The sequence below is a fragment of the Miniopterus natalensis genome, chromosome 5, assembly GCF_054644295.1.
Source record: "Miniopterus natalensis isolate mMinNat1 chromosome 5, mMinNat1.hap1, whole genome shotgun sequence".
In the NCBI taxonomy this organism is placed as follows: Eukaryota; Metazoa; Chordata; class Mammalia; order Chiroptera; family Miniopteridae; genus Miniopterus; species Miniopterus natalensis.
The window spans coordinates 47,803,767-47,831,545 of NC_142085.1; the positions used below are offsets into that span (position 1 = coordinate 47,803,767).

The window sequence follows — 27,779 nt, forward strand, 5'->3', positions numbered from 1 at the left end:
CTTTCCACTCTTTTCCAGAATTCTCAGGGTACCCAATGGCAGGTGGGAGGGGAAGATATTGGATAGAAATAGGTCACAGAATCTGTTCTACGTGCAGCCCTTACTGTTTCCTATGCCTGAGGATCCTGCTTACTAAGCAACCTCAAAGGCAAGGACAACTAGTTAGAAACCTGACAAAACAGCCTTTTATGAGAGAGAGGAGGAACAGCGTCAGCACAGCATACCTAGGCACTTCACCTGAACTGATGAGAAAAAAACCCTCAGTTCAGTTGTCTTGCTTTGCAAATTTTTCCTGCAGCTAACCTCTTAAATGTTATCTTAGGCAGTTTATTTTGTTTAATTATCTAGTTCCATTACAAAGTGGGATGAGTTTGCTTAACATTACACTTAACTATTACCTTCAGAAGTGTTATTTACAATGTTCACGCAAGAGTTTGCTTTGTACATTTTATTATATTCATAGAGATTGATGTACGCCTGTTTGAATTTAATTTAGACTGAAGGAGTAGATAAAAGGGGAGTATGACAAAACCCAAAGGATAGCATTAAGAAAATGAGGCAGAATAATGCTGCCAAAGAAATGCAAATCTTCCAAAGTCCATTAGTACTGTTAATAGAGAAGTAGAAGGAAAAGCATCAACTGCCTGGCTGGGGTAAACAGAGTACAGCTCACCCAGGCTCCCAGGGCCATGCCTTTGAGTAGGTATTTTTACACTTCACAGACTCAGAAAAGTGCCTTAGATCATCATTAAATAAAATTAATGCACATCTTTTGCTAGGTAAAAGACAAACTTAGAATTTTTTTCTCGGAGTGATAATTGGCCCTATTTGTAGCCAGTGGCCTTGCTTTGCTGCACACTGATTAAAGGACCAGATCACAAAGAAATTGACAGTTACTGGCTTTTCCTTATTTTGAGATAATTCTGCAATCCACTAGTGATGTTACAAAAAACCCTGACATCTAAGTATTACAAGACTGTTAACAGAAAATAAACAGTATAAATAATGTTTTGAACAGCTTACCCTGACGCTGGTAGAATCTCTGCTTCTGTATGTGAGAAGAAACTTGATCACGCCTAGATTTTTCATACTGGAGCAATTGTTTAGGAAATGAGATGTCAGTGGGAAAAGGCAATGAGTGACTCTCCTGAAGAGCAAAATAAAAGTGATCTCTTGATTCACTCTGTGATTTAAGTAAGTCCAGGCATTAAAATAGATACTTAAGAAAACACCTGAACCTTTTCAATTGACTACGATTCTGTTAATTAAATACAGCTGTCTTATGCTCTGAGGGTCAAGTGGGCCAAATGTGTTAAATGCCCAAATTGTAAAACAATAGCAATGAAAAAGTTTAAAAATAATCAACAAGTAGGTATCACCTCAAGTTCACCACTTAACTGGGGACAGAAAGCACATGGAAATAAACTCCAGCATTATCATGCCTCTTTACTAAAACAGAAACTAAATATATACGTGCTAGTGGGATAATCAAATGGACTCCTCAAGCAGCTTACTAACTTCCTAAGTTCTTACCTTACTAAGAGGGAGCGATTTTGTAAGTGACTTTGACGGTAAAAACAAACTGGTTCAATAAGAATTTGCTCAGCTGATCTATTTTGTATGTTTGTTTGTTTCTTTTTTTCCCCCAGCAGACTATTAGCACATTTAGGTAGGATTATTCTATTACCTGATTAAGTGTGTGCTGTCTGTTGCACTAAAGGCATCTATTACTCTGCTCTTGCATTGCAGGTTATGTTGGCAAAAGTATTTATGGACCTGTTCTTAAAATCTTGTGGTGAAAATGAACAATTGTGCTAATACTGTTAACACACACTTATACAAAAACAGAGACTCTATTTTTTTCTACTACTCTGACCATCAACTATACCTGTGATGGTGGCTTGCTCCAGAAGGAACCCTAAGTAAAATTGTCCCCCAAAAAGCATTTATATTTGGAAGCTCAATAACACCAAGTAAAGTTTCCTCTTATTGAACCCTACTCTTTTATCTGTCCTTTACACCAAAGTATAAACAGTGGGTAACTAGCTAAGGCTATATTTCTAAAACTGCATTTGCCAAACAGTATTATCTGGTCTTCAGCTGAGTCATATTTACATAGTCAAATAAGCTTGAGAAAAGCTACTGACTGTCCTTCTGGAGAATCATAATGTTCATTAGTACATGTAGACATTGAACAGTTCTACAGTAAAGAAATTTGTTTATCTTCATTCAGCCCAGTGTTTTCCAAATGTGATTTATTTTGTAGCATTCATATTTTTCAAGCTCCTGGTATCCTTTGGAATAAATTCAAGGAATATAGATAGGAAAAGGCTGGAATCAAGAATAACCATTCATTGGGGTAGAAGTTGGACATTTAAGTATTGGCCTGTTGTGGAGAATGAGGTGAGGGTGGGAGGATGAAGTGTCAGTCAAGGCCCTCTCTTTGTCATTGCCGACTGCTCTGCCTGGAGGGGAGCAAACTGCCTTTTGTCACTTACTTCACTGTGGCCCAGAAATCCACCAGGTAATCATGGTAGTCCTTTCAAGATACAGAAGTGTCTTTGGTGACTTACGTAGTAGAAAATTAAAAAAAATTTTGAGAATCAAGAAAGGTATTAATGATTTTTTTAAACACAGCACCATTCACATTAAAAGTCAACTACATTGTAGGCAGTTGGAGAGGTTTTGAGTGTGGCCAAATGGAAGGAACCTTTGGATTTGAGATGTACAGAACTGTTTGAATACTTACTGTGACATTTTCTATATCTAGATCTATTTTTTCCCCTTTGTGTGTATGTGTGTAGAATTGGTAAACAAATGAAAAAAAAACCCGGTATATATAATGTGTAGTTAAAAAATAAAGTGCCAATAAATTCAAGGAATTTTAATTTTGAACTCTACTTTCTCTGGGATAAAAGTGTCATGGAACTGGAGATTAAAGAAAATGCTACAAAAATGATATAGAAAACTTGATTCCAGAATTAAAAAGACTGGAATAAGAAATGATTTATACACATAGTTTATAAATAAAGTGAAAATGATGAACCTGGGGTTTTGTTTTGTTTATTACAAAAGGCTATGTTTTTTGGAGTTTCAGGTTTCCAACAAAATTGAGAAGGATGTGCAGATTTCCCCTGTGCCCACCCCCATGCATAGCCTTCCCCATTATCAACATCACTCATATAATGATACACTTTTAACAAGGATAAACCTACATGGACAAATCATAACTACCCAAAGTCCATAGTTTGCATTACAGTTCAACTCTTGGTGATGTACATTCTATGGGTTTGGCAAACATATAATGACAAATACCCAGTATTAGAATAGCACACATAGTATTTTCACTGCCCTAAATATCCTCTGTGCTCTGCCTGTTCATCCCTCCCGCAGTGTAGGGAACCACTGATTTAGTTGTTGTTGTCTGTATAGTTTTGTCTTTTTCATTGTCATATAGTTGGAATCATACATTATATAACCTTTTTCAGATTGGCTTCTTTAACTTAGTAATATGTAATGAAGGTTCCACCATGCCTGTCCATGGCTTGATAGCTTATTTCTTTTTAGCACTGAATATTTCCAATGTCTGGATGGACCATGATTTATTTATCTATTTACCCACCGAAGGACATCTTGGTTGATTCCAAGGTTTGACATGGCTATAGACATTTGTGTGCAAGTTTTGGGGTAGATATAAGTTTTCAGCTCCGTTGGGTAGATTCCAAGTATCATAGTTTCTGGATCATATAGTAGGAGTATTTTCAGTTTTATAAGAAGCTGCCAAACTATCTTCCAAAGTGCTGTCTATCCATTTTGCATTCCCACCAGCAATGTATGAGAATTCCAGTTGTTCTTCAATCTCACTAGCATGTGCTGATATCAGAGGTCTGGATTTTAGCCTCTCTAAAAGGAGTGTAGTGGCATCTCACTGCTGTTTTAATTTGCATTTTCCAGGTGACATGTGACATGGAGCATCTTTTTCATAGGCTTCTCGCCATCTACATATCATCTTTAGTGAGGTATCTATTAAGGTCTGTGGCTCATTTTTAAAATGCGTTATTGGGGATGGGAGGCTGGCTGGGTAGCTCAGTTGGTTGGACCACCATCCCGATATGCTAAGGTCTTGGGTTTGATTCCTGGTCAGGGCACATTTAAGAGTCAACCAATGAATGCATAACTGGGTGGACCAACAGGTCAATGTTTCTCTCTTTCTCTCTTCCCTCTTCTTCTCTGTCTCTCTGAAATCAGTCAATAAATAAAAAATTTTAATGGGTTATTTGTTTTCTTAATGTTGAATGATACTGTTTCTTAAATCTGAAATACCAGTGTAGTAACCATAGCACTGGCTATGAAATGTTTTAGCAGCATTGCTCCTGCTAAAAGAATGCAAAAATGGAAGTACGGCAGTGATCTGAAATAGGATGATTGTTATTTGATTGATTGACCCATAACCTTAAATGTACATGCAAAACTTACCATTTTTCCCTTATTCTAACATGCTTAAGCATTGGTATTTTGTCTGTTATGAAATATGGATTAAGGTATGGGTTCTGTAACAACCATGGTTTTTATAAAATACCCCCACACATATACACACATACATGCATTTTAAATTTTGAACCAAAAAGAAGCAAACAAACAAAAAGCATATGTAATTGTTTTACTATTTCGAAGGATAAGAATAGATAGAAATAGCAACAAAAAATCAAATAGCTATACACACTTCTATGTACCCATGATAAAGAAATTTCCCAACTACACTATTGTCATCTAGAAGGAAATGTACCCCTTGGGAACCCAGGTGCAAGTGGTTTGACTGAGATATTTTAGAAATCTGAGATGACTTCCATACCTTTTCCAAACCATTCTATAGTGTTTTCTCTTTTTCGGAGCTATTTCTGAGATGGTGCAGCTGCAGCTGTAAGCATAACAATAGTTCAGTTTCCTGGCATCTATTTCCTTATTTAGAATCATCAGGGAAATAATTGTCAAGACTTGAAATGGAATGCACACAACAGTTGTATATTTAAAAATTAATACGAACCTCTTTAATTCTAACACCTAGGGATGGTTCTAGAAGAAGCGATACTTCAACCATATCTCTTTGGGAATAGCTAAATCCGAATTTAAAGATTTTATGGCCTGACTTTCATTTATGAGGAATATTTTTATTCTTTTATCTTTCATTATAATGACTTCACTATAAAATAATAGTTTATAAAAATTCTCTGTGATTATATACATATATACACTTATGTAACTTTATTATAAATGGTAAATACACACAAATGTTGGAACTTTGAAAAAATCATACATTTTTCTAAGAAGTTCTAATTATTCACATAGTGTTTGAAAGCTATGTAATTAATTTTCTTATTATATATTCTGGTAAATATGTGATTGAACACAACAAAATCACTTAAACATTTTATTTTGGATAATTTCCTGAAAATAAGCCCTGTGCGACTTTAGAAAGTGACTTAGGGTCCAGGCTACATAAAGCCAAAGAAATGTTAGAAAGGAAAGCATACAATAAAAGTGGGTTGTATCAAACTGTTGAAAAAGTGGACCTGTTTGATTTCAATGTGTGCTCAAACTAGTACATGTCAATTTAAAAAAGTGACTTTTTTTCCATTTTTAAATATTAAGTCATAGATGCAAGTATTGCCCAGGTTTTACATTTATAAGTAAGCAAATATTTAGCATATATTAAATGCTTACTATATGCTAGACACTGTGCTTGGTTGTTCACATAGATCATCTCATTTAATTTTCAGAACATTATTTTCTGTATTAGTTTCCATATATTGCAAATAAGAAAAAGGTAGCATACAGACTTTAGTACGGTTAATACAGGATAGAACCAGAATTCTAACCATCTTTGTTCATGTTTTCGCAAATAGAGCCTAAAGTTAAATTAGCTTGAGTAGAAATGGAATTAAACTTATATTGCCAGAATATGCTCTCATATTAAAGTATAATAGCTTTTTAAAGATATTTCCCCTACACTTTAAATATGCCATTTCATTGATTTGTGGCTTGTGTTGATGGGTGGTTTATCCTAGCAACCCGAGTACTTTTCAGAAGCTTTCTTGTTTTTGTCCATCTTTTTTCTTGTTGATGTTTATTATATTTGCCCTTATTTTGAGCAGCACTTAGGGTGCATACTATCTCTTATTCTTGATGTTTATACTTTCTTAAAAACCTAACAATCAATGCATTAAGCTAAATGCCAAAGCTGTACAAAGGAAATTTTACACTGATATTCAGAACTACTTTTCCAGTGTTTTGAAGCAGTAATGCTGTTAATGTAAAAGTGAATTGACATAAATTCAATCCAGTTCTCTCCAACTAAATCTAAATAGATAGTAACATAAAAAAATCTTATATGTTTATGAACCACTAATGCAAGTAAATTATTTTAAAGTGGTTTTATCTCAGGAACTTAATGTACTATTGAAATCTAAATATGCCACATTTTCTATGCTTTGATGAATAAAACTAGCTTTAGAGATCTTCAAAAGCATTCTGGAACTAAATGAGATAACTGTTGCACTCATAGTATAGTTATTGATAGATGAATAGGGTTCATTCATTTAAAAATTCATTCAGATATTTATTAAGTTAAAATTATACTAGTCATTGGGATAGATATTAATGGCACATTGCCAGTCTTTAAGATACTCAGTCAACTGTGGGGCAGTGGGAGCAGAGCACACACAGACAGAAATAATAGGCTGTGATCAGTGCCTCCAAGTACAGCTATTATGACTGAGAACGAGGAAGGGAGTTTTGGGAGAGGTGATGATAAAGCTCAATCTCTAGTAGAGCTTAGAAGCTTATCAGTAAAGAATGAAATTGAAATTTGTGGAAAGCAGAACACAGCATGAGAAAGCCATATGGTGATGTGCATAATATAGAGGAGTGGCAGGGAGGCCAGGGAGGGAGGTACAGTCCTGTGTCATGCTAAAATGTGAAATTTTTAGGAAACCTTTAACTGAGTATTAATCAAGCAATATGCAATTTTATATACTATTATCTCATACGGTAGATAATAAAGTAGTGCTTACTCTGTGTGTGCTGTTGGTATAAAATCATACTTGTAAAGAAATTTAAATGGTATACTGGAAATAATTATGTGTAAAGAAATGAGTCAGTAACATGATTTTCAAATCTAATATCAGTTAGATTCAGTAACTCTTGACTCTTTTTTTTTTTTTTTTAAATCCTCACCTGAGGATATGTGTGTTTTTTTATTGATTTTTAGAGAGGGGAAAAGAGAGAAAGAAAGAAACATGGAATGGTTGTCTCCTGTATGCACCCTGACCAGGGATCAAACACACAACCTAGTAGGTATGTGCCCTGACCAGGAATCGAACCCATGAACTTTTGGTGCACTGGGCAACACTCCAATGTCAACCTGAGCCACCCTGCTAGGGCTCTTGAGTCTGTCTTGATAACTAAGTTGCTTTATTAAATATTCAAATGTTACATTGATCACAAGAGATTTTTGCTGTAACATTAGGCTCCAATTTGAGGGTCATCATACCCTTATCTGGTAAAAGTCTGTCTCAATGTTTAGAGTGATTTCCTAACTACCTTGTGGCCCATTCCTATGAAATCCATGTGCCCATACGTCTCAGAAAGATCTGTTTGCTAAAATGTCAGTCTCAGCCCAAATCCATCACCCCTCTTTCAGCAAGTCAGTAGTATGATCTTCATATGGGAAGGACAGAACATTATAGCAAATCTTTCTTTATTGGACTACTAATAAAATTTTTATCACCTTTTTCATGAAAAATGAATGTAAAAAAAAGCATACAGCTTCAAAAGTAAACCATCAATTTAATCTTACAGAAGAACTTGTACTATTTCTCTGAAAATCTTAACAAAATTGACTTGAGATTTTTGCATAAATGTGTCTGCTGTATACAGTAGCACTAATATATTATGGCAAATAAAAAGTAAAAAAGACAACTAAAACACATAATATTTGCATTTTACCATTGATTTCAGTGCATCCTTAGAAAACTGAATGTAACAAAACCCAGGACATTTTTGGAAATTTGTATGCTCTCCAGCAACTTGTACGAATTTTTATACAAGTACTTTTTTATGAGTTATATAAAATGTTTAAAAAAGAAAAAGAAAAAAGAAGCCAAGTAAAAGTTACTGAGAGTGTGATGTTAAAGAACAGGTTACTCTTTTAAAATCAACTTTGCACAATTTGTAACAAACTATATAGTTTATGTAAAGTAAAAACACTGCAAATTCAGCATTAATCAAATTACTCTATAATTAATGTTATCAGCCTTACCCAGAATGTAACCTGCTAACCTTACCTTTGGGATTTGTATTTTCATTCTTCAGCCACTCTAATTACAGCTTTTTGCTTTATATTTCATTTCATTATATAACATAATCCCTGATATGTAAATTATCAATAATTTTTAGAGGTTTAAAACCTTTCTTTTCAGATTGGTATTCTCAGTATGTATATGTGTATTGTTATTAGTTGGAGGCTGAATATTTGGCTTTCCAAATGCTATTTTTACACGTTTACATAGACATTTTAAAATGAGAAAAAACAGTGATACATACATGACATTTTTGTATGTAAATCAAAATTAGCCCCTGATATAACTAAATTATTTACATATATTTTTGATAATTTGATGTGATTGGATTATAATGATTGGCTACATTTTGAAATACAACTACTTAATAAAAAGTGATTAAAAATGTTAAAATGCATTGTATAAACATTTTGTAATTAGTTAGAATCTAATCTAATGGAAATCTTAAAATTATCAAAGATATTTAAAAAACAAGTATATGTTCAAGTATTGCAGTAGTAAATGCAATTGTGTTTGTTTTCAGAAAGATAATAGTTCTCATTGATATATGTCATTATTTTGTGGGGTTTTTTGTTTGTTTTTTCTTTTGTTCTCAAAAAAGGTGATGGGGGCAAACAAACAAACCAAAAGAACTGTAGTTTTGAACACAAAGCTGAAATAGAGGCAAAGCTGCTAGAAAGGAAAGCAACTTTAGCAGACATTGCCATGGGAAGCTAAACGGCAAGAATGAAGAAATGTGTTTTGGCTCTCATTAACAGGTTTAAGAAGAGGCTGTGCTGGGTTTGATGTCTTTGTTCAAAGTAGTAAGAGAGTAAGTAGAGTTACAAACAGACATCCCAGGAAACAATCCAGACCCTCTTGGCAAGGTTAAAATTATATTTTGGCTCAACAGAAAACTATGTTGTATATACATTCATAGTTTCAAAACACACTCTGCTATCAATTGTGATCCAGTAAAAAAAATACATCTTACATTTTGCATGATTACCTGATGTGAGATTATGAAGAAAACCTTAGAGAAAGACATCTGTTACATAACATGTTTTATTGTATTAGAAATTTGAACACAAACATTAGATTAGACAGACAATAATAAGCACCATTTTTTCCCCTGTAAATTCTCTCATTCATTCTTTCTCTCTTTTTATTGAAATTAATTTATAAGTAATATTATATCTATCTCACCTCCCATATTCTCTCATGAATAGAATGATAAAAAGAACTAAAATATTGAGTAGAAACTTTTAAAAATTATTGGCAACCATCTAAGGATTATACATTAAAAACAAAAATCAGCTCCATCTTAGTTTCTAATTTAGTGGCATAATGCAAATAGGCATGACTTGACAGCATAGAAGTCAAAACAGACCAAATGCATTTGTTGTTTCCTCAGTAATACTACAACTAAGACTAAAGTGGATTGTGACTTTTGTCTGCGTAATTTTATGGCTAGAAATATACATAAATAATGTTTGTTTATAATACATAAATAAAACAAAGTTTAAGATAAATAGACAATATTAATAATATTCAGGTGCTCCCTTTGGCAGCACATATATTAAAACTGGACAATAAAGAAGATTAGCATGGCCCCTGAGCAAGGATGATACACAAATTTGTGAAGCATTCCATATTTTATAATAATAATAATGATATAATAATAATAATAGTAGTAATAATAATAGTAATATCCAGGATGAAAGGTTGAGAGCAATAACCACAGCATGACATTGTCAGATTTAGATTTATAATGCCTGCTAAATTATACAGATGTTTACTTTCTGTTCACACTAAATAGAAAAGGAGCACTTCAAGTTTGTTTGCTATTTTCTAGGGCAAGTATGGTTATCATAGATAGAGACTCTGGGGAGTTCTTTTTATTTTGACTGATGGGATTTAGAAGTACAGGTGATTTAAGATGAATAGTACCTTGTGATTTTTGTTCCATCACCCAGTGGGTCAGGCTTGGATTCATGTCTTGTTTAGTTGAGACAGCAACTACCACTGTGCTGGCACCTCTTATTTCCTTTTTCACTATGTTCTCTGCACACCTGTTGCAATTCTTGTCCTCAGTTCCCCACATTCTCTGCCTGAGTGTCATTGCCATCTGTGTATTGGACAAGAGTTCTCTAAACTGCAGTTAGTTGGTAATGTTCTTTTTTGGGTTTGGTGGTGGGCTTCTGGGAGTTCACTAAATTTTTTTTTATAGCCTTGCATACAGCTTACATAAATGTATCAAATATCATATTAAACATGTAATAATAGGATACATTTACATGCTTTAAATAAAATTTCCCAATCTAAATAAAAAGTTTCCTTTACTGAATTTCATACGATGAGGAGATGAGGAATTGCTTACTTTTATCTCTTTCAGTTTTATTGAGATATAATTAGAATTCAATATTGTATAAATTTAAGGTGAAGAGCGTAATGACTGGACATGTGTATATACTGCCAAATGATTGCCACAGTGAGTTTAGTTAACATCCATCACTTCATATAGTTACAGTTTTGTTTCCTTGTGTTGAAAATTTTTAGGATCTACTCTCTTAGCAACTTTCAAATATACCACTCAGCATTGTTAACTACAATATAGTCACCTCGTTGTATGTTTACTTTTACTTATATTTCAGGACGTGAGTTTACACCTTCATGAGATGACGTATTAGCTGCAAAATAGTTGATGAAGTACTTACTAATTTGATAGTCTAGATGTTTTTATCTTAGGCATTCTAATTTTTAAGTACACACCTTTTAACCTTTTTTCCATTTTATTTCTATTGGCTAATAATATATTGTGCCTCACTGGACTTTCGATGGAGGTAAATATAGCAGTACTCTTAGGGGAACAGTGGAAATGCCCATTCAAAAGAATTGTGAGCGAGCCCGGCCGGTGTAGCTCAGTGGTTGAGCATCAACCCATGATCCAGGAAGCCACGGATCCGTTCTGGGCTTGACCCCCAATAGGAGGCATGCAGGAGGCAGCTGATCAGTGACTCTCATCATTGATGTTTCTTTCTCTTTCTCTCCCTCTCCCTTCCTCTCTCTGAAATCAATAAAAAACATATATATTTTTAAAAAGGATATGAGCTTGCCTTTTAAATTTTAGATATATATTTAATAAGACAGTGTTTTCTTTTCTTATTTGCTGGTTCAATTTGACAGAAATCAAGTAAAATGCTGGCTAGTGGAGAGCAGAATCATGTATCCTCTACCGCACATCAAGAAACATTAAAGAAAGACTCCAAGTTCTGACAAAGCCTTAAATACTTGTAACTAACCAAAAGGTAGAATGAAAAGAAAAAAAAAAATGAAGCATTTTGTTCAATACCATCAAAAGAACTGAAGTGACTGAGCAGTTAGTGAATGCTGGATAGGTCAGACAGTGCGATCATTTTCTGAGAGCTCCTTAGAGTTTTAGAAAATAATCTGTGCGAGTGCTTGCCATTGAACAAGTTACAAGAGGATCCGTATTTCCTGCAATGACTGCCGCTAGATGCACGTACTAACCAGCCCTGTTACCAGACCTTCACTCCTCAGGAATGCGTGCTGTGCAGTAAAGGGGCTGCCTCCAGCTTCAGTGCAGAGCTTTGTGAATGAACAACGTTGAAAACCGGGAAACAACTCATTCTTAGAGATTAAAAACATTCAAACCTGGAGAATATATACACGGTGTCCCAAAAAATGTATACGCACTTTAACAGCTGATTCTATTCTATTTGACAATGAAATATATTTCAATAAACACTGTCTTTATAGTTATTCAAAGGGTGTATACATTTTTTGGAACACCCTGTATGTATGTAGGGGGTGTGTATACACACACACACACATATACACACATTCACTTTCTCATGACTTTTGTGATCAGTTATTCCATCATTCCTTCTTGAGAAGGGATTTAGGGGTAGGGAAGTCCATCTCTTATAGTTGCTCCTTAAGCTCAGCACCATACCCCAGCCCCACTAACTGGCACACAATTCATTGTTTTCCATGAACTCCCACCTGTTCTTCAAAGCAGCTGTTGGGCAGGTCAAGGGTAAGTGACTGGAGGCACCAGGCGGATGATGTAGGCTTGCCCTGTCCTCCACCTGACGCTAATGGATGATCGCTGTAGCAGCAGTGTGAGGGATGGCCTCTACTCATCAGAGGGCTTGACACTGATGTCAAATATTCTGTTAGAAAGTACATAGATTTACCTTTTAATTCTTAATTTTCATGAAGTTAAAAATAAAAATATAATAAAAATAGGCTCTGGAAGGCTCAAAGTGAGTCATGGAATTTTCTGGCTGCTCTGATGTAAACATAGATAGGAAGAGAAGACCCTAAACGGTGGTGCCACGACCCCATCAGACTTAAGTCTTTCGGTTTCCTATCAGTCCAGCCACTGAGCAGCTTTAATTTACAGTCCTCACACCCTCATTTTCCACCTGAGTCGGCTCTTGGATGACTAAGCCTGCTAAGGAAGGAGAAGGTGCTATCCTATTTTGCCTTATAATGGGGGTTGGTCAAGTTTTTCTGGACAGGCCACATGCTTTCTGTCACAACCAGTCTACTCTGTCATTGTAATGGGAAAGCAGACATAGACAATACACAAATGAATAAGTGACTATGTTCAAATAAAACATTACTTGTGGTCACAAATGTGAATTTTATATAATTTTCAACTATCATAAACTAACAAAGTTCTTTAGATCTCTGTTTTCAAACATTTAAAAAATGTAAAAACTCTACTTAGCTTTCTCACTGTACAAAAACAGGCAGTGGGTCGGGCCAGCATGGCTCAGTGGTTGAGCATTGATCTACGAACCAGGAGATCATGGTTCGATTCCTAGTCAGGGCACATGCCAGGGTTTCGAGTTCCATCCCCAGCAGGGAGTGTGAAGGGGGCAGCCGATCAATGACTCTCTCACCATTGATGTTTCTATGTCTCTCTCCCTCTCCCTTCCTCTCTGAAATCAATAAAGACATATTAAAAAACAACAACACAGAATGGGTGGTGGGCTTGATTTTTAGCATTCTTGGTACATCCATTGCCGATGGCAGTTTAGCTATATGGTGATATATTCAATTTAATGCAAGATGCCATTGTTATCTTAATCTAAACTAAGGCAAAGTAAATTCATTCTTTTGCATATTCTCATTTGCATATCATGGACTTCCAAGATGTATGGATGGACTTTTACATTTGCTTCCTTTCAGTCAAATAAATCATGAGAGACAAATTTAAAAGCCCTCTTTAGGCGAAAAATGAAACCAGCAACTTTCAGATTCAAGGATATCTTTTTCTTTATATGTATCCTTAACTAATGCTCAGCCAGGAATAATGCACGGATGTGGTGACTAGCCACAGCTTCAGAGAATTTAATTAATTTCCTATCTACATTATAAATCTGGTCACTCCTTTTAAAAGCACATCCCAAATAAATTTCAGAATTGATGTGCTAAATCAGCATTCAGAAATCCAATTTCTTAGAGATACTTCTGATAAAATAAGTAATGGACAAGGTGTTGCCTAATCATGGCGCTGCAGGTTCTGGTCAGGATTAGCCTTATTAATATTCAGCTGCCTTCAAGGAGGTCACTGGATATCAGCAGTTATCTCTCTATTCGTAGCTCTGCCTAACAATACCATTGTTACAGTCTTCTTTCCTGCATATGCTTCTTTAATTTTGCACTTTTGTAAATTTCGGTATGTGGGGCAGAGAGCAGAAAACTGCTCCCCGCCAAATCCAGATGGTCCTCAGTACCATACTCTAACTTTTAGGTAAGTCAGTGGGCACCTTTATATAATACTTTCCAAAGATGCGAAGTTAAATTTTAAAGCAATTAAAGTCTTTTCTTTAGTGTGCCCCGGGTGTCCTTCCCTTTCTTTTGCTTTTGTCATTGTTTTTTTCTAACTGTCTCTGGTCACAGTTACATGCGCCTTCCTCTGACCTCTTCACCGCAGACACAGTGATTTCTTTTTATCTACAGCTCATTTTCATTCTCACCCGAAAAGGTGCATCATCCCAGTCGGCGACGCTTCCCTGAGCCCAGGCTCCCACCGTGCAAAGCGAATGGGGCTTCCCGGTGCCCCGAATAGGCCTCTGCTGGTCGCCCGGCCAGCACAGCTGGAACATCTGCCTGGGGTTCCTGCGGCGCCGGCCACCTTAGTCCCATTCCCCCCGAGCCTGAGGGGTGTGCCTGGGGCGGGGCTGACAGCACAGCAGAGACGCGGGGGAGTGCCCTGAGAGATGTGCTTACCTGCTGGCCGCACCAGCTTTACTCTGCTTTCTTGGTAGAATAAAGATAACGACAGTTGCTCGTTTAAAATGTTTCCAACCTCATAAATTAAAAGAAATCCACAAACGAACTGGGGAAGAGTTTGGAAAACGATATTAATCTTTTGTACACTCTGTATCAATCCCCTAGCAAATGAATAACGATTAAAACAATGACAATACAACACTGACCATACTTATATGTGCCCATCGCTGTCCTAAAGACTTTACATGGATTATATTTTCTAATGCTCTAAAAACACTATATGTTAAGTCCTGTTATTATAACTCTGTTATAGATGAACAAACTGAGACACTGATAACATAAATTATACTATTGTAAGAGACCAAACAGGTTATGAACTGATTTATTTTGACTGTTATATATATACCTTAATACATATAATAATTTTATGTATTTATATTTATAATATACATATATATATATATCTTCATTTTCCTCCTGTTCCTAAAAAAAATCAAAGACAAATGAATATAATTAGACTTTTTATATTTGTATAATTCCTTTACACTACTGATACTAGCTCAAGGGATTTGGAGATAGGAAACAATGGCTGCATGAAAACCAATAGGTCTGGTAAATGGAAAGAATAATAACTATTTCTCTCCTCCTATATCAGTAAGTGGCAACTAACCAGTTGCTTATTTAATAGACTCAGTATTGGCAAGGGAATAGCAGTTTTCACTGAGGGAAGAATCTGTGGGCATGTGCTTCTGGTATAAAAAAGATATGAGTGATATAAGGAAAAAAAGAGGAAAGAAATCCACAAGGTATCCAAATTTTTAATCTTAACAGTTTACATGAAAATTCTGGCTGACACTGGGTATTTAGAAGGAACTATTAGAACTAATTTCATTTCAGTATAATTTCACCAACATTATTGACCTCCTGTTTTAACAAGGCACCTATGATCCTCAGAATATTTCCATTAAAAATACCAATAAGTACAAAATAGATTTAGAGTTGAATTTTATATCCTATCCTTTTTTTCTGTGTTTTAATTATAACCAGCAATTAATTAAAAGCAAAAGCAAACAAAAACAGAGAGGAAATAAAAAATGGTAATGTGAATTTAAAGAGAACATGATCCTCACAGAATCAAAATGTAAGTGGAAGGTTTTAGCAGCAATCATTATATTACATTGAATTTATCAGTATAGGTTGTGACCTAGATCTCTGATAAATTCTGAAGAAATAAATTCTCAACAGACATAGGAAAAGCAATAATAATCCTAAAGAAAATGAGAGTCTGTGTGTACATTTAAGTCCTGTGTGGCACAAGAGAACATTTGGAGTTTAATTCTAAAACTGTGAGTTGAAGAAATGTATAAAGTTGCCCAACTCTATTTACAAATGCTGAAGGAACTGAAAACAGGTAAAAAGGCCATGGAGAAATGAAAATCAGAGTGAGTCTTTACTGTGTGTTGAGGAAATGATGCACTACAGATTGACATGGAAACATCTCTGATAGGGGAACTAACTGAGAAGTGAGAATTAGCACAGTCCTGGAGGTGGTTTGACTCAAATAGAGGACTTGATTTGAGAGTTAATAAAATTAAAGTGGCACTATGGACTGCCTGAAGTATTAGATGGGAAAACAATTGTTCTTTTCCCTGAGGAATGATAGAGCCCCAAAGTAAATTTCCTATAAAAATTGATAATATGTGAAAAGCTTTTGGGGACTTCATTCTGTTAGGAAAGTGCAGGATCAGCAAGGTGAAACAAAAACAATAATAATTGGAAGCCAAGAAGAGAAGGTAGATATTGATGAATTTTATTTTAAAAAAATGATATGGATGTTTATTTTCATGTTCCTTGCCATCCCCTGAACTGTGGAGCTAGGATCCATCGCTAGGACTGTGTGGTGTCTTGTATCTGTCTGTCTTCTGAAGCCCTGTTTACCATGTCCAGAGGGCTCAGCTTCTGGAGAAGCTGAAGGAGTGTTTAGAAGGATATGTTTCCCAAAAGAGTGAGAGAGATTTGTAACCCAGGATGATGACATCAAATACACTGCTTTGTCTCTTGGTCCATCCTGTTCAGGCTTCAGAGAACACAGTTGATAATGAGATTAGTTCCATTGTGTGTGAAGAGTTTCTGTACTTTGAATTCTCTCACACCAGAGACCTTGTTCCTGGTCTTGTTTCTTTTCTAAAGACTCATCAGGTTATTTTTTTCTCTGGACATAGAATCCAGATCTTCACTTTTGAAACCAAATTTGGACTCTTGACCCTGGGTCCCCAATTTCCTTAGCAGGTTGCTCTCTGAAGTCAATCACAGGATATGGGTTGTTTGCAAATGCTGTGATGAGGGTGTGTAATTGGGAGGAAGAGTAGCTTTCTTCCTTCTCTCTTCTCTCCTTTGAGTCTTCTCTGTAGGGCGATCTTCATTTTGGCTTGCTTCTAAGTCCTCTTAGTTTCTGGTCTTTTCTGGGTTTGGTGCCTAGCTCTTCAATTCTGAAACCAAATCTGGATTCTAGACTCTTCAGCATTGATTTAAAAAGCAAGCTTTTTCTTGGCAGCATAACCTGGGTAAGGTATTTGGTTGAATGCTCTGATGAGGATTTTCAATTGCTCTTCTGTGAATTTGGTGTGGCTTCTCTATGATTCAATACCGTGATCTTGTAAGAGAGTGGTCTTGAGCCATGTTGAAAGAGAGGCCCCTGAAGTCTCAGCCTTCTGATGAAGAATTTTCAGGGTGACCTGAGAAGAGTGGCAGAGAAAATTAAGATGAATAGTAAACTCATGATAAAAGAAAGACTATTAACCCCAAGTTTTACAAGTTTGAGGACCAAGAAAATTATAGTACTAACAGAAAAATAATAAAGCTACTAGATAAGAAGAAAGTTCCATCATGAGGATAAATAAATTTTATTTTAGACATTTTGATTTGTTAGTGATGACAAATAAGTAAATATTGCTGTAATCCATAGATCTTAGAGATCAATTGACAGACAGGCCACTGAAGGGAAGTGATAAGATTTTGAAAGCAGTGAGTATAGAAAAAGAGCAGAAGTTCAAGGTCTGAGCTAGTGAAGGACATTGAGACTGAACAATCAGAGGAGTGATTCTAAAGTACACTCTATTTAATGACAAAGAAGGAACATGCTTAACACTGAAGTGACCATCATTAAATAAACAGAGTTAGAGGAGGAAAGGAATTAAATAAATTTCTCAGTGTATTTATGGAAAAGGAAAAATTTTAAAAGGCCCTAACACATATGTAAAGTGATTTATAATCCTCTGTTGTGATACTCATCACTTGATTTTTATAAAGTGGGTTTCATATACCTCTGTATATAATATAGAGATACACTATATATTATAAAATCTTCTTATCAAAATCTCCTACCTTCATCACACATTATGCGCGTTTATATTGATCCATGCATAAGTGCATGATGGTAAATAGAGGAAACATTTTATCATAAATATAGGCTAACAGTGTAAGCTCTAACAGCAAAAAATCTTGGTCCTTCCTCTTTTTAGCTATAAATTTATGGGCAAATGACTTAGCTTCTCTGTCCCTCATATCCATGATCAAATATCATCTACACAGTAAGAATAACATTTTACCTGACTCATAGTGTTATCATGAGCATTAAATGAGCTAACCTATTAAAGTAGATAGCAGGGTTTGTCATACATAGTAATTGTGTGGTAACAAGTATTTGTTCTCTGTGTATGTAGATATTTTAAAATTATATGTAATGGCTGTATCTTACTTATATCATATTATATATGTATATGTGTATTCATCATATATTTATATATCCATACATATGTGTGTGTATATGTGTGTGTGTGTGTGTGTAATGATTATGATGAGTCTTACTTGGAGTTTCACTGTCATTGTTTCAATCCAGGACACCATTACCTGTCCTGGTTTTAATGAGACTGCTAGCAAAGAAAAAGGACTCCGATCTCATTTTGCATTCTGTGTCCAGAAATAGTTTATGGTAACACTGAGGGATAACTTACTGGTGACTTGATTTAAATGTAAATAAATAACTTAACAATGAACACTCCTCTGTTGCATTGTCCTTAGCTAATATTGTTATGGTAATCCTAAATATGTATTATATAGTCAGAAGCTTAAGTAACTAACAGTAGCTGCATGTTTTTCCCCTGAAATATTTTTTGCCATATTTTAAAATTACATAAGTTTCACTCTATATTTATTAACTTCAGCAAATGTACCCAATAGCAATATAAAGAAACAGAGGTATTTTAAAAGATTCAGAAAAACAGTTGAAAACAACGTTCAGAGTTCTACACATGGCATGGAATAATAAGTGGATTTGAAAGTTAAATTTATTGGATGAAGACAACCATTAAACATGATTTAGAGTTCACTAACACTTTTAATATGTATTTTGAAATATACTTTATTTACCTATAATAAAGTAAAAAAAAAAAACCTTGAAAAGGAATGACTTTTTAAATAAACCAAGCACTGTTTGTTTTGACTGAAAATCTCATAAGAAAGAATAGGTTAAGAAAATACCAAACAACTAAATGTATAGCAAATGTTTACATTTTTCCTTTTTCCAAATGGTACTATCATTTATACATTTCCTATATGGCATTATCAATACAAAACATGAAATCATAAAATGCATTATTTTAGAATTAAGATATAACTTTTAATTTAGAGGCAAAGCCCTGATTCATTTTATGTGTACAACACTGTAGGGCATTTACGTGAGTGTTACATATACACTCTTATTAGCATTTTTGCTGAATGTTAACATAATGTATTCCTTTTGTTTTAGATCATATTAATTTACTAACACTTGACATGAGTCTTTGGTAACAGCTGGAACATGAACAAAGAGTCAATACTCTTGACTTCTGAGAAGGCAGTTTTGATAAAAAGTATTAGTGAAATGTCATAAGTTCCTTTTATATCATTCAAGAAAGATCTGTCAGTGGTGAATATGAAAAAATATGTTTTTATTAGTTTATATACAAATGTGCAAGTGTTTGTGCACTTCCATAGGACTACATAATGACCTAATTTCCACACGTCAGCCCAGTATGGGTGTGTGCACTTACAGTTAAGATTTTTAAAGTGAGAACTAAGCACTACATAACACAAAGAGTTTTCAGTTACATGAAAGAATATTCTCTCATTTAAAAAAACACATTTTATTAGTAGTTATGAATAAATAAAGAAATTGAGCCTAATTATCCATTTATAGTTGGCCACTTTATATATATATATCTTTTTGATTTCAGAGAGAGGAAGGGAGAGGGAGACAGAGATAAAAACATTAATGATAAGAGAGTCATCATTGATCGGCTGCCCCCTGCACGGCCCCTACTGGGGATGGAGCCCGCAGCCAGGGCATGTGCCTTGACCAGAATCGAACCCCAATCTCCTGGATCCTAGGTTGATGCTCAACCGCTGAGCCACACACGGTCGGGCTAGTTGGTCACATTTTAAACTACCTTTTATTTATTTTTTATTTTTTGCTGCATTTTCCTCTAATCTTTATGCCTCTAATTAATTTTTGTCATATTATTGTGTTGGCTAACACCACACGTACAATGTTGAGAAGTGATGATAGTGATGACATTATCATCTCATTTCTGACTTTTAAAGTAATAGTTTATTTTTTCAAAATCTTTTTTATTTTTTTATAGAGATGGCTGCATATTTGGGTGATCAATATTGTGACAGAAGATAGAAATCTTTCCTCAGCTGATAGCCATGGCATCAAGGCCTTTGACCTTGGTTGCCTGCATTAATTCTCCTGACACCAGCTGAATGGAGTGTTTGGAAATCTCAAGCTGCCTCCAAGGCTAACCTGCACAGACACAATACTGCATCACCTCTTCTACCTTGTTGGCAATGGTGGAACTGAATGACTTCATTTGATATAAATGTATATAATGAAAAATTGCCAAAACTGTTGGCACAATGTGATGCAGAAGAATATGCATTATATATAGATTTGTTTTAAAAAATGGAATTTTTCACTGATGAGAATGTATTTTATATATTGGTGGTACAAATAAGAGGAATTATTCTAATACAAATATTAGATAATATGGATACACAATTGTTCGTGTAAAACTATATCTGTGTAAATGTTTGTTACACAAAAATGAAAAGAGGCAATTTGAAATCAATTCCAAAGTCAGATAGTTAAATGTTTTCATGAAAAATCTAAGATTTTAAAAATAAGTCCAAGGTAAATTAATATCATTGTTAAAATATTTTCAGAGTTTTTGAGATGAGAAGTGGATATTATTAAATAATGAAAAAATAAATGCATAATTTATTTTTCAGCACAAATTTATAGAAACAATCATAATGATGAAATATCACTTCACATCTATGTATATTTCTTATCTAGGAGAAACAAATATGTAATTTAAAACAAAGAATTTGATGCCAAGGCAAAGTCACCGTTGTAATTCTGTACCTGCTGCTACTGGCAGAGAATGACAAATCAGTGGTTAGGCCACAGGGATGGCAAATAGCATATTTCACACAGGAAGGATCAAAATAGCTTTGGAACTAGAGATAGAGAGCAGGAATCATTGAAAATAGGACTCCCTATGAACAGTGACACTTAGTTGTGTGTGTGTGTCTCTGAATATATGCCTGTGATTGACATTTAATAGATAACTATTTCTTATATCCACAAGCTACTTGTCTTTGTTTAATAAAGAGGTTACTTCAAGGATTCAATAAGATCTGTAAAAAAGACTTTTGTGCCAAATTATAATTCATAATTAATATATGTCATATCCAAGAAACATCAGTCAGAAACAGGAATGGGTGTGATATAAATCAATCAAAATAAAGCCTGAAAACCAAAATAAATAAGGTCCTAATCTGTTTCTTTTGATAAAGGTGACTTTCAGCAGCAAACATTCTCTATTCTGTGGAATGTAGCCCCTTTACTTACTGAATCATCCTGTGGAGATATGCAGGAAGTAGTATTGATTTTATGCATTATTTGAACCCACAAACATATTTAAAATGACCTTCCACTGTGATAACAATATCTATAATTTGAAAAGGGTGTGTAGAGGAAGAAATTTTGCAAGGTCTAGAGTGAGATAAATAGCATTTTATGGAAGTCAGTTGGCCAATTTCAGATCAAAATAGTTGATATTGCTGCAAAGCTGTAAATATATCAACACAATTTCTGGAAAATCACAATTTGAGGATATTTTAATTTTCAAGGAATTGTTTTACTGGTCACTTTGGAATTGCTTCATCTATAAAGCTAATCTTATAACATTGCCATTTGCAGCTTTCAAGTATGTTCCTAGCAATAGAATACATTGACTCTTTAAAAAATATAACTAGATCTGAGTTTGGGTTTCTTGAAAGGACATTATATAGTGAACCATAAGTCTCAGTTCAGTCCGTGGTTAAAAAAATAGAAATAATAATAATAGATTTTAATTTTTTTTTAAAGTTAATTTCTTTTATACAATTCATGTTTTTTTAAAAAATTAGACCCGGTGATGCTTTTTAGGGTTCATTCCAATCCCCTGTTTTACAAATAGGCTTGGTACCCATACTTTCAGTGATTGGTTCAGATTCATGGTTAACCTTACAGATAGAAGTCATCCAAAGTGTAAAAATTTCAGTGATTCAGGATTGATAAGTTCTGGATATCTACTGTACAACATAGGGCCTGCAGTTGACAATACTATATTATATACTTAAAATTTTGCTAATAAGATAGAGCTTATGTTAAGTGTTATTACCAAATACACACAAAAGAATATAAAAATAAATTAATAAATAAAAGTGGCAGGAAGAAACTTGTAGAAGTGATGGATAAATTTATGACCTTGATAGCTGTAATGATTTCATGGGTGTATACTTATATCCAAACTCATCAAGTTGTATATATTAAATACATATAGTCTTTTGTATGTCAATTATTTTTAAAAAAGTGATTTCCAATAATTAAATATTTTCCATATTTGTACAGTATTCTAAGTTAGAAGAGCTTAGTATAAACAAGCATCTAGATACCTAGAGGTTATATACTTATATTAATTTAAAAACATTTAATAGAATATAGGCAACATAAACCTGTCTAAAAGAAAAACTCATTTAGAATGAACACAAACTCTTCTAAAATTTCCTAGAGAAGGGAGGTTTTTGTAACCCTGAAGGTTATCTATCCAGAAAAAAATACATTTGTCTTTCTAACCAACTTCCAACTGGACCCTCAAGAATTTCTAACTTCCTATTGTTTGTTTCATTCTTTCAGACCTAGTCTTTCTGAAAACTCCTCCCTTTTATTCTCATTTTGAAAACTGTTATTTTTGGTTCATCACATTATTTTGTTGGGCCCTTACTCAGCATCCAGCTCAAACACTGAGTGTTCTTGTTCTTGTTAATCTGGTTTACAGGAGGCAAAACATAATCTAATTAAAAAAGCGCTGAAGGAAGTATTTTAGGTATTTCCTGCTGATTGGATATTTTGAGAGAATTACTTCGAATTTTCATTGTTGAAGTCTCAAGGCTTAAAAGTTTTAGTGATTGGAAAATCTTTAAGAATGATTTTCTTAGAGGAAATAACTTACAAACATGTTATTTTTAGAAGCCCCTGCAATAGCTGCATCCATTCATTGCTTTACCAAGTTTCTACTATTTTACCTGTTCATCTGTCTAAAGCAGAAGATGTTACATAGTGTTAAAATTCATCAGTGAAAATATCTTGATGTTTCATACATATCAAAATCTGGGGAGGAAGAGGGGCTGGACAGTAATACTTTTAAAATAACTTTTTACAAGGAATTCTTGTATACACTTTAGCCTGATTTGCCCTCATTTCCTTTATCATTCTGTGGCAGTTTATATGTCACTATGAATCATTTGTGACTGAGATGGCCATGTCATTACCCCAAACTCCATTTCTAAATACTTCAGGATTTATTACCTAAGAACAAGGTCATTGTTTTTTATAATCCCATTAAGCAACTTTAACATAGATTCAGCACTATTATTTAACATTCAGTATATATTCCAATGTTTTCATTTGTCCAATAAATGACATCTACAGCTTTTTAGTTTTTTCTTATCTAGGTTCTACTCCAGGGATACCCATTGTATTTGTTTTTCATGCTGTTCTAGTCTCCTTTATTTTGGGACATTATGTCAGCCTTCCTTTGTCTTTCTTGACCTTGAGATTTTTGTAGAAGGTCCCACAGTTAGGTTTATTCTAATGTTCTTTCATGATTAAATTCATGCTATGGATTTTTTTGACCATAATACCATAAGAAATGTTATTGTGTCTATTTCATATTTTGAGGTTAAAATTTTCAGAATGTTCTGGTGGCTTCAGAACTAACCAACTGCAATGTTATCAAAGAAGACGCATGTGTAAAAGACTACAAGAGGATGAACAACAGGAACATAAATCAATTACTTTTTAATTATTTCTCTATAAACTCATATCACATGGCAGAAACTGTAATAGATGCTAGGGAGATATTGATAAAAATTCTGAATTGCTAGCATCATTATCAGCAATCCACAAATTTCGGGCCAAGTCCAACTATGGCCATTTACTCAGGGATTGTATATGGCTACTTTTGTGCTGCAATGGCAAAAATGAAGTAGTAGTGATACAGACCTTTTGGCCAACAAAGCCTAAAATATTTACTATCTGCCTCTTAAAAGAAAAAAAAAAAATCCAGTCCCTGCTCTGAGGCAGCATAATTCTAGCTAATGCATCATTTTAGATAACAATTATTGATAAACAGTTGAGCAATGAGAAAAATATGTTAATAGTCATGCAGCTTTATTTTTTGGAGGGGGAATAGATTTTGGCCTTGCATCTGCTAAATTTCGCACTATTTAATATAAGTTATGTAATACTTTAAAATGCTCCACTATTCATATTCTAGGCCCTCCTTAGGAAAAATAAGTGATGCCACTTAGAAATCCCTAGAGTTTCTGAGCCTAACTTTCCCAAGATTCCTTTGTTCTTTTAGCTACTGCCTACTGAAGACCTTACTTCAAAGCACCAAGCTCAGGAGGCTTCAGCATTTTCTATGTCAGCAAAGATTTTCTGTTCCTTCAAGCAATTTAATAAAAAAGAAATCAGATTGACTTTAGTGAAATATATTCCATCTTTCCTGAAGACAGAATTTTGTCCCATTTAAGAACTCTTCTGCCTATGTCTTGAGCAGAATGGCATTTTCAAACTGGTGTCTGGACACGCAAATAAATCCCATTACCCAGTAATAAGATTTGTCTGCACACCTCCTGTGCACTCCTTTCGAAACTGAGAAGTCCTTCACAGTGGGCTGGTTATTTTTCCTTTGGGTTTCCTCTGACATACGCCCAAATAATTTCATTCTATGATGTATTTGTTTCATTTAAAACCACCAAGAGAGTGAGAGACTAGTAATTGAGAAAATTCTTGCATAGTATCAGTATTCTCCCTTATTTAACCCAAAGAGGTGCAATGTATTTAGCTTTTGTCTGGAAAAGAACCACAATTTAACCATTAGCCAAGTAACTTGAGGATGAAACCAATAGCTGTGTTCTTAGACAATGCATTAATCACTGCCATCTTTAAGTCCCTGTCATTCACACTGCCTTAAAAATGTGGCCTAAAATGTTAAAGAATAGTGGTAGCTATAAAAGTAGTCTGCGAAAGTGGAAATGCTGTTGATAACTTGATAGGAAAAACGTACTTTAGGAAGTAACAAAAACATGCTCTAGATTTTAGGCTAAAATGGTAATTTACACTAGTGATAGCACATCTTGGTCAAATTATACCAGTAAAATTAATATTGAGTAAAATTGATAAAAAGTCTAAAGTGTCTATATTTGACATCTAGTCTCTACCACTACATTAATTCCTAGTTGCTAGCAAGAGGTATCATGCAGATGTCCCCCTGAATGATTCTCTTCTATGTTTTCAGTTTAACTTTCTAATAATAACTGCTACTCTGTACCGTGTTTTTATGTAAGCAGTTCTTACAACCTTTCTGCAAGGTAGACAATATTATCTCATTATTAAAGATAGAAGAATGGGTCATGGAATGGCTGACTCCCCAAAGGCCAGATAGTAAGTGGCAGAGTTGAAATTACAACCCAGATCTAATACTAAGCTCACTTACTTTATCCCAAGACTTTACATGTGCTATTGGTGATTATTTGGCCTTATTGATTATATTTAGAGCAAAATTTCAAAATATTAATTGTAGTTCATAAACTTTTTGTGTTCGTTGAGCTTTCTCTTTTTATGGAATCACATTTTTCTTAATTGCAAAATGGTACTGGAAGCCCATAAAAGCTGTGCAGTGAGTGAACCTGCATTATTTATATATTCTTTGAAACCTGCTCCTTTACTGCTTGATGTTGCCTTATACATGCCAATCTGACACAAACATGAAGACTTCTAGTTATTCAACTTTTTCTTGTCAAATGATGTTAAAGAACTAACTTAAAATATACTCCCAACTTCTATACTTCAAGTTTATGTTTCTCATTATTTATAGACATTTTATGTTTCTACAAGATTGCTAAAAGATTAGTAAATTTGGTTGTTTTAATGAAAGAATTATTTTTTCTTTATAAGGTTTTAATTGTTTTTAGAGGCAAAAATATATAACTATAATTTCATGTAGATCCATATAAAATTATACAGTGATATCTGAAAATAAATTTGCCAAGCTATGAGTGGCATGTTAAATACACACTTATTTTAAAAAGAAATAATAGATGATACTGGAAATTTCCTTCCACGGGTTACTAGGAGATATCAGAACCATCCCTGCAAATCTCAGACATAATCCGATTTCTTTTATTTTTGCTTTAGAAGAATTGGGAGTGGAAGGAAGAAAACATTTTGAAGGGATGTCTTCAATTTGAAGGAAGTGAAGTATTTACAGTAAGAGCTTTATTTTTTGTCTAAAACAAATTGGAGGAAGAAGGGACATGTGGGAAATCTTGAAGATATTCATTTGTAAAGTGGGATGCCTACAAAAGGGGAGGCTATCTGATTTAACTGCAGAACCTTCAGAGCTACGGAGGTTACAGGGACACATAACCAGCAGGGTGGGAATAAACTGTAATACAGAGACTAAATAGAAAAGAAGTGTCTCAAAGAGAATAAAGTATGATAAGAGGAAAAAGCAGAAAACAGAGCTATTCAATTGACCCCTGTTTCAAGGGAGGTTATGCCCTACCCAGAGAGAGACATGGAGATATATGATCAATGGGACACACAGCCACCTTCATGTGAGAGACTTTATTAATTGGTAGGATGGAGTATCGATTTGAGTGGGATCCCAAGCACACACATGCCTTCCCACACTGATAGAGTCAAACAGCATGTGATGAAAGGGAACCAAGCCTGAGCCATGAAGGGATCTTGCCTCGGCACTGATATGATCATTTGCCAAACTGGATCCTCCCCTCCCCTGACTTTCATGTCCCCATCCTATAGGGCAACCGCCAGAGGAAAAGATGAAGGAGTAGAAAAGCAGACCACTGTCCTCCCCTCCTCTCTTCCAAACCACACACTTTACCAGCAATAGAGAGGAGGGGGTCAGGTATAAAACTGTTAAATTAAACCTGACTGATCAGAAGGTTACTTAATCCATTTAGAATAACTTTGTGCAAAAGTGAAAGAGGATTGTATATGGCCCAATTTTAGGATAGTCATTAAAGTAAATTTACAAAGTGTCATGTTGATACCTATTGAAATAGAAATTTCAATAAGCTGTTCATAAAATTTTAATGTGCCAACACTGTAATCATCTGCCTTTCAAAAATTGTGCTCTTGTGGTTCTCATAAAGTATAAGGCTGTTGTCACATATGTACAATAATTTATCATATAAATTGGTCCTTTCGCTCAACAGAAGATTATCTTTCATTACACAGTATGTGTATCTTCCATGGCATAGTGGGATAAGTGATGGGATAAAAAGGCAAGGCAGGAAGGGCTGAAGCTATGATAGGCAGGGCAGGTTCCTGTTAGAGCAGTAATGAACATTAACCTCTTTTATTTTAATTCTTATTATTCCAGCATTCAAATTGCTAAACTGATACTACTATCGTCTCAATAAATTTGGATCTTGCTAGAGTAGATAAAAGGGATTTGATTTTGAAAATTGCTCTTGAAATGTACACATTAA

At 34.5% G+C, this 27,779-nt stretch overlaps 1 non-coding gene and 1 pseudogene across 1 annotated transcript; one reads left to right on the forward strand and one right to left on the reverse strand.

Moving 5' to 3' along the window:
- Nucleotides 1-9,891: 9,891 nt before the first annotated feature.
- On the forward strand, nucleotides 9,892-9,995 carry LOC148093095 (U6 spliceosomal RNA). The gene has a single exon (XR_015714630.1). It is a non-coding gene; the product is annotated as a U6 spliceosomal RNA (small nuclear RNA).
- Nucleotides 9,996-16,710: 6,715 nt separating this feature from the next.
- LOC107526347 (double homeobox protein A-like) lies at nucleotides 16,711-26,974 on the reverse strand (annotated as a pseudogene).
- Nucleotides 26,975-27,779: the final 805 nt, after the last annotated feature.